Source organism: Zootoca vivipara, chromosome 1 (assembly GCF_965207765.1).
Source record: "Zootoca vivipara chromosome 1, rZooViv2.hap1.1, whole genome shotgun sequence".
NCBI classification, from domain to species: domain Eukaryota; kingdom Metazoa; phylum Chordata; class Lepidosauria; order Squamata; family Lacertidae; genus Zootoca; species Zootoca vivipara.
The window spans coordinates 37702795-37711200 of NC_142582.1; the positions used below are offsets into that span (position 1 = coordinate 37702795).

Sequence of the window (8406 nt, forward strand, 5' to 3'; positions counted from 1 at the left end):
GTGGGCAAGAATCCTGTAGAAGAAATGGAGTGGCCCTCATAGTCAACAAAAGAGTGGCAAAAGCTGTAATGGGATGCAATCTCAAAAATGACAGAATGATCTCGATACGAATCCAAGGCAGACCTTTTAACATCACAGTAATCCAAGTTTATGCACCAACTACCGGTGCTGAAGAAAGTGAAATTGACCAATTCTATGAAGACCTACAACACCTTCTAGAAATGACACCAAAGAAGGATGTTCTTCTCATTACAGGGGATTGGAATGCTAAAGTAGGGAATCAAGAGATAAAAGGAACAACTGGCAAGTTTGGCCTTGGAGTTCAAAATGAAGCAGGGCAAAGGCTAATAGAGTTCTGTCAAGAGAACAAGCTGGTCATCACAAACACTCTCTTCCAACAACACAAGAGACGACTCTACACATGGATATCACCAAATGGGCAGCATCGAAATCAGATTGATTATATTCTCTGCAGCCAAAGATGGAGAAGCTCTATACAGTCAGCAAAAACAAGACCTGGAGCTGACTGTAACTCAGATCATCAGCTTCTTATAGCAAAATTCCAGCTTAAACTGAAGAAAGTAGGAAAAACCACTGGGCCAGTAAGATACAATCTGAATCAAATCCCTTATGAATACACAGTGGAAGTGAGGAACAGGTTTAAGGATTTAGATTTGGTGGACAGAGTGCCTGAAGAACTATGGATGGAGGCTCGTAACATTATACAGGAGGCAGCAACGAAAACCATCCCAAGGAAAAGGAAATGCAAGAAGGCAAAATGGCTGTCCAACGAGGCCTTACGAATAGCGGAGGAGAGGAGGCAAGCAAAATGCAAGGGAGATAGGGAAAGATACAGGAAACTGAATGCAGATTTCCAAAAAACAGCAAGGAGAGATAAGAGGGTCTTCTTAAATGAGCAATGCAAAGAAATAGAGGAAAACAATAGAATGGGGAAAACCAGAGATCTGTTCAAGAAAATTGGAGATATGAAAGGAACATTTCGTACAAAGATTACCATAATCAAGGACAAAAGTGGTAAGGACCTAACAGAAGCAGAAGACATCAAGAAGAGGTGGCAAGAATACACAGAGGAATTATACCAGAAAGATATGGAGATCTCGTACACCCCAGGTAGTGTGGTTGCTGACCTTGAGCCAGACATCTTGGAGAGTGAAGTCAAATGGGCCTTAGAAAGCACTGCTAATAACAAAGCCAGTGGAAGTGATGATATTCCAGCTGAACTATTTAAAATTTTAAAAGATGATGCTGTTAAGGTGCTACACCCAATATGCCAGCAAGTTTGGAAAACTCAGCAATGGCCAGAGGATTGGAGAAGATCAGTCTACATCCCAATTCCAAAGAAGGGCAGTGCCAAAGAATGCTCCAACTACCGCACAATTGCGCTCATTTCACACGCTAGCAAGGTTATGCTTAAAATTCTACAAGGCAGGCTTAGGCAGTATGTGGACCGAGAACTCCCAGAAGTGCAAGCTGGATTTCGAAAGGGCAGAGGAACCAGAGACCAAATAGCAAACATGCGCTGGATTATGGAGAAAGCTAGAGAGTTCCAGAAAAATGTCTACTTCTGCTTCATTGACTATGCAAAAGCCTTTGACTGTGTCGACCACAGCAAACTATGGCAAGTTCTTAAAGAAATGGGAGTGCCTGATCACCTCATCTGTCTCCTGAGAAATCTCTATGTGGGACAAGAAGCTACAGTTAGAACTGGATATGGAACAACTGATTGGTTCAAAATTGGGAAAGGAGTACGACAAGGTTGTATATTGTCTCCCTGCTTATTTAACTTATATGCAGAATTCATCATGCGAAAGGCTGGACTAGATGAATCCCAAGCAGGAATTAAGATTGCCGGAAGAAATATCAACAACCTCAGATATGCAGATGACACAACCTTGATGGCAGAAAGTGAGGAGGAATTAAAGAACCTTTTAATGAGGGTGAAAGAGGAGAGCGCAAAATATGGTCTGAAGCTCAACATCAAAAAAACCAAGATCATGGCCACTGGTCCCATCACCTCCTGGCAAATAGAAGGGGAAGAAATGGAGGCAGTGAGAGATTTTACTTTCTTGGGCTCCTTGATCACTGCAGATGGTGACAGGAGTCACGAAATTAAAAGACGCCTGCTTCTTGGGAGAAAAGCAATGACAAACCTAGACAGCATCTTAAAAAGCAGAGACATCACCTTGCCGACAAAGGTCCGTATAGTTAAAGCTATGGTTTTCCCAGTAGTGATGTATGGAAGTGAGAGCTGGACCATAAAGAAGGCTGATCGCCGAAGAATTGATGCTTTTGAATTATGGTGCTGGAGGAGACTCTTGAGAGTCCCATGGACTGCTAGAAGATCAAACCTATCAATTCTTAAGGAAATCAGCCCTGAGTGCTCCCTGGAAGGACAGATCGTGAAGCTGAGGCTCCAATACTTTGGCCACCTCATGAGAAGAGAAGAATCCTTGGAAAAGACTCTGATGTTGGGAAAGATTGAGGGCACTAGGAGAAGGGGACGACAGAGGACGAGATGGTTGGACAGTGTTCTCGAAGCTACGAACATGAGTTTGACCAAACTACGGGAGGCAGTGCAAGACAGGAGTGCCTGGCGTGCTATGGTCCATGGGGTCACGAAGAGTCGGACACGACTAAACGACTAAACAACAACAACAACAACAACATATTGCAACAGGTATAACACAGCAATTTAGTCAGGTGATGCAGGTAACATTAATTTTGCTTACAAGTTAATACTTTACTCAGGATTTTTTGTGTTAACTTCAAGTGTCTTCAGTCATCAGGCTAGAGACCTGTAGGAATAGACAAGTTTTTACCTGACACCTAAACAAAACCAGTGTAGGTGCCAACCTGATTTCTAAATGGGCAGATTTCCATAAGCAGGGCATCATCACTGAGAATGCACTGCTTCATGTGGCTCCCCCATGAACACATCAACAGCAGTAGTACCAAAGCCTCTCCCCACTCCAGATCTTAAACTCTGGTTGGCTGGTACTGGGCGGCATGACCCTTCAAATGCTTAGAGCTTGAGCTGTTTAGGGCTTTATATGTTAGTACCAACCCCTTGAATTCGGCTTGGCATATTTCACTGGCATTGCTCCTGACAACACACAAGTAGTGGCATTGTACGTCAGTTGCAGCTTCCAAACCATCTTCAAGGTAACCATTGTTAATAAAGCAAACCTTTTAAGCAATCTACATTAGGAGGTTGCAATTGGCATCCCTTCACAAACATAAAGCCAGATCCAGATAAACTAATAATTTACATACTTGCATACCAATTTTGGAGGGATAATTTTATTTCCCAAATGACACAAACTTTCCCTTTATGTTAAAAGTATAAAGCAATGCAATGCAATTTGAAATACTGAGTGGATATAAAAAGCATTTATTAGAATAATCTACTGCGATTTCCAGGCCTCCATGCCAGAAAGGTGGAGACACATAATTTGTAGTAAACAAGAGTGATTCATTTACTACAATATGACTACAGCAGTGTAAGCAGCCAATAGCAATAGGAATTCATTTCCCGTGTAGGAGAGGAAGGTCAAAACAGATTAATTTGAGCCATACATTTTCCTTTGGGCTGGGTTCCTCTGCAGGAAGGGCAGGATATAAATTTAATAAATAATAATCTTTCAAGCTCCAAACAAACTGCACTGAAGTTCCAACTGAACAATGTAACTGGTTTCCTGAAAAATGTGTTTAGGACTTAAAGATAAGTGCTAAAAATCCTCTTAAATAAAAGGCTATTTCAAATGTTGTTCTGTCTCTCATTTATTCTTAAATGCATGAGCTACAGAACTCAAAGCAGGCTTCATGTCAGATAAGGTTTGCTAAAGTAAAAGACTGCTGTAAAAATTCAAGCATTTTTTAAAAAAACAAAAAATGATAATGAGAAAAGGCAAGGATTGCTAGTGAGGTGGATAGGATTCCATGGGGGGTTGGGGAATTTATTATTAAATCAGTTTTATACTTTAAATTATTACAACAATTTACGAAGTTCAAAAGTTGCCATTCACATTTTTTTTGTTGACTGTCCCTCAAGAAACAGATATAATGTACCATTCTTTAAGCATGCTAATAGTATTATATCATCTGTTTATGTCTTCAAGACTTTCCATAAAATATAAATAATTCCCAGATTTGTAAACACTGTGAAACCACAGCTTCAAATACAAATAAACTATAGGTTAACATGTATGAGTGCTTTTGCTTCCCTACTCCTGTCTTTGTTATGCAAAGGGAGAGAAATAAGCAAAAGTCAAGTTTATTTTGAGCAGGGTTTGCTTGTGCAAATGAGCGCTCATGGCTATTTCTTTGCAAACAAACACAAAGGTAGAAATGCCAGCTTTGCCCATTATGACAAGCCAGAATGAGGCTTGTTTCCTCCCTCACATGGGGACAGTCAGCAGAAAGAGAAGAGATAAGTGTTCATACACTATAGTTAAGCACTGCATGCAAACAAGGCCAGAATAAGGGAAATATATTATTCCTAATCAAATATTTTAATTAATCTAATTTTAGTTACCAGGGGGGGAAACTCAAGACATTTGTATAGCCTGTGTAACATTAACATAATTGGCTTTTTGAAGTTTTGTTTACTAAACTACAATTCTAAATTAGATTCTAACCAATAGGGGCCATCAGAACATTGTCCAGAAAACCCATATTCCTGAGATATGCACAACAAAGAAGAAATTATGAACTGAACTACCACAGCCAATTTTTTATTTAAGTTATTTAAACAACCGGGCCCTGAAACTAAAACATAAAATTACTAGTAAACACACAGAAGGCAGGAATGGGTGAGGAACTAGTCTTTCAGTTTTCCCCCTACATGTTCCAAAGACGACCTGTTCAACCAATCACTTACTTATGAGAAAAATGTCAATACCACACTGGAGGGGAAAGCGGGAGACAGAAGGAGTGGGAGGGGGGGGAGAGAGAGGGGGGATGGGAGGGAGAGGGAGAGACCCATCAAGAGCAACAGTGTATCTAGCACCTCATTGAGAAGAACATAAATAGTACTTTATGGTAGGATAAACTAGACTGATGTGTGTAGTACTGTACTTTGGGACTGGAGATTTCTCCAAATGGAAAAAGTCTTCTTTGCCCACACACATTTTCAAGGGGAGCTTCCTTCAAAAAAATGGATGCATGTACTCAAATTATGATAAGAAATTGTTTAATTGTTAGCGTTTATTGTGTTGTATTATGTTTTTATTTGTTTATGTTGTGTTATTATAAAATGAATAATTTTTTTGGGGAAAAAACAAATTATGATAAGAAAACTGTATCAGGCAATATTCTAAAGGACTTCCCCTTTGTAAACACAATAGTCAAAACACTAGTTAAATATGTCCATCTGAAATACAGGATGGTCAAGTGAAGGTTAGGCATCAAAAGAAACAAATGAGAAAAATTAACACCAGAGACCAATGTGAATTTTAACTTATAACAAGTCAGAATTTGAAATAAAGTGTGGGTAAAAATTCACAGCAAAATACCTTGGTAAATCCAATAATTCCTGCCAAATTTGTACCAAGAATGGGGAGTGGCAAGATATAAAAGAACAAATAATCCTATAGCACCTTCAAGACAGACAAATATACTGTAGCATATGCCTTCAAATAATATAAGAAAAAACCTTCAAAATCCACATTTGGGCAATACCTTTTTTGAGACGAACCAAAAGTTCACAGAAGTATGACATGTTTTTGAGTTCTTCAGAACATCCTGCCTGATGACAAGCTCTGGAGAACTCAAAAACTTGTCACACTTTTGTAACATTATGGCTGGTCTCAATAAAGGCATTGCCAAAGTGTGGGTTTTGGGGGGAGTCATCTGTGAGATCAGTAGGCCTCAACTCCTTAACCAATGAGACTCTTGCAGCACCTGGGGGGGGGGGTCTAGATTTTTCTGACACATGTTCTTAGACCGCAAAAGATTATGCTAAGGCACATTTGTTAGCCTTTAAGTCAGGCATCCCCAAACTGCAGCCCTCCAGATGTTTTGGCCTAAAACTCCCATGATCCCTAGCTAACAGGACCAGTGGTCGGGGAAGATGGGAAATGTAGTCCAAAACATCTGGAGGGCCGAAGTTTGGGGATGCCTGCTTTAAGTTGTCACAAGATCACCGGGTATTTTTCATGACTACAGTACTCTTCTTCAACAGAATGATTAGGACTGTCCTATAATTAAAACCCTGAGGAAGTTGGTCATGAAACACCTACAATGACATCTTGACCCTGCCTCTCTAAGGCTGCAATCTTACAGGGGGAATTAAGTCCTGCTGATATTTAGTTTCTGAACAAACATGAAGGAGAGCAAAACACCACAGGAAGAAGGTTGGTGGGGAGGGGTGAGAGAGAGAGAGAGAGAGATAAACAGAGGCAGAAATTGAGAGGAAGACTCATAGAGTAGCAAGTAGAGAAAGCCCTTGTCCAACGAATCACATTCCAAAGAGGTTTGAATTAGACATAAAATGACAGCACTGCATCATAATGAAGCTTTCATATGTGTGTGTGTTTACCAGAAAGCATACGATAAAAGAAAAGTGTATAAATATGCAAAGGCACCTGGGATTTCCTAAAAAAAAAAAAGTATCCGGAAAAGAAGGTGCACAAACATCCCAGGCTGCCCCCACCCACGTCTCTTGGGCACCAACCTCTCTCTTTTTTGGAGGGGGGGGGGCAGAATCATCAGTAACAATTTCATGGGGAGGAAGTAAGAGGAGCCTTCCGTGAGAAGTGCGTGTGTGCATATTGTGTGTGTGTGTGTGTGAGAGAGAGAGAGAGAGAGCCAAGTGTGCGAAGTGTGTTACCCGAGTGCCAATACAGCCCCCGCCCACAGAGAGGAGAGGGGAGAAGTGCTGCCCCATAACGACCACGACCCAGACTGAATCATCACCCCCCTCGATCCTTTTACCGGAGTTCGGCGCTGGCGGGGGGTCTCGGCCGGCCTCATACTGACGGGACTGGAAGAGGGGGCTCCGCTAGTCCGTGGCCCCCGCTGACGATGGCGTGAGGGGAAGAGGGCGAGGAGGGAGGAGGAGGAGGCGGCGGCGGAGGGGGCTGTGGCGGAAGCGTCGCGTCCGGGCAGAGCTGCTGGCGGCGGAGCCGCATTTCCCCCTCTCTCTCCTCCCGTCACAAGCCTCCTCGGCCACCCCTCAGGTGGGGAAGCGAAAGTGGGGAGCCCGATCGGCCCACCTTCGCGCACGGGCGCGGGGCCCCTCTCGGCTCCCGTACACGAGGAAGAAAAAGAGGGGGGAGGGAAACGGGTCTGGGGGGTGGGGGGGGAGAGAGAGAGCAAATGAGAGAGAGAAACCCTCACAGAGAAGGCGGCGGCGACGGCCGTAGGCAGCTGCTTGTTGCTATTACTGCTGCCGCCGCCGCTTCCTCACTTCCGGGAGCGACGCGGCGTGTGTGTGACGTCATGACGCAGCCAGGGCATTTGCGCGTGTGGGGGTGTGGGGGTCCCCCCCCCCAAAAAAGAGCTGCGCCGTTCTGTAGGAGGACTTACTTGGGGTGGGGAGTACTATAATATTTTTATGTTTTTTTTAAAAAAAAAAAAAACCGAACGCCTCCATCCGGGTACTTGCAAGGGAAGCTCCGGTTCTGCTGTGGGAAGAACGTAGGTACTTGTAGGAGCCCGTGCCCAATTCCATATTATAGGAACTTGCCTTTGGGCGCATATACAGCCCACACACATATATGTGTGTGTGTGTGTGTTTAGATATATAGATGTATACACAAACAAACAAACAAACGGAAATTACACGTTTACACATACACACAGAGAGAATATATGTACTGTACAGTATATGCAAACCACCAAGTGAGGGTTATAGTTCATCTGATGAACTGTGCTCTAGTTGACAAATGCTTTTATCCCATGTTAAAATTTAGTCTTTTAGGCTTCACAAACCTTTACTGTAGCTGGTCACAGAATTTGCCTGCCCTGGGCAACATGAAGGACAGATTTGGTCCCACTTGGCTCAGCTGTCCATGACCACTCAGCTGGCAGAGGGAAGGAGGGTATACAATGCAAGTGTGTATACAATGCAAGTGTGTGCAACGCCATCTCTCACTCTCTTTCTTGGCATTGACACGGAGCATAGTAACAAGCACAGACCTGTAAAATCCATTACCAACTGAGCAGAGGGGACAGGCTTCCTTCCTCCACAGCCAACATGGAAATCAAACATGCTTCGTCTACCAACAGCCTACCCACCTAAATATAATTACTATTGCTACCAGGCAATGAGTGTATCTGTAGACCACTCTTCATGATTGCCCATAGCGATCTTGGAGCAATTTCTGAGATAATAAATTATATTCAACATAGAATGACATTAAAATACGAAAATTAAAATTAGTC

At 42.7% G+C, this 8406-nt stretch overlaps 1 protein-coding gene across 2 annotated transcripts in view; it reads right to left on the reverse strand.

Annotated features, from left to right (window-relative positions):
* The window catches only part of SPOPL (speckle type BTB/POZ protein like), a 34602-nt gene extending 27156 nt beyond the window's left edge, over positions 1-7446 (reverse strand). Inside the window, exons 1-2 of one of the 2 annotated variants that reach the window (XM_088661846.1) lie at positions 6955-7416; positions 2751-2816 (exon numbers count right to left, since the gene is read on the reverse strand). The gene's annotated coding sequence lies outside the window, so the exon portion shown is untranslated. Of the gene's footprint in view, positions 1-2750; positions 2817-6954 lie in introns of both variants that reach the window. The other variant, XM_035130727.3, reaches the window with a different exon arrangement.
* Between the last annotated feature and the right edge of the window lie 960 nt (positions 7447-8406).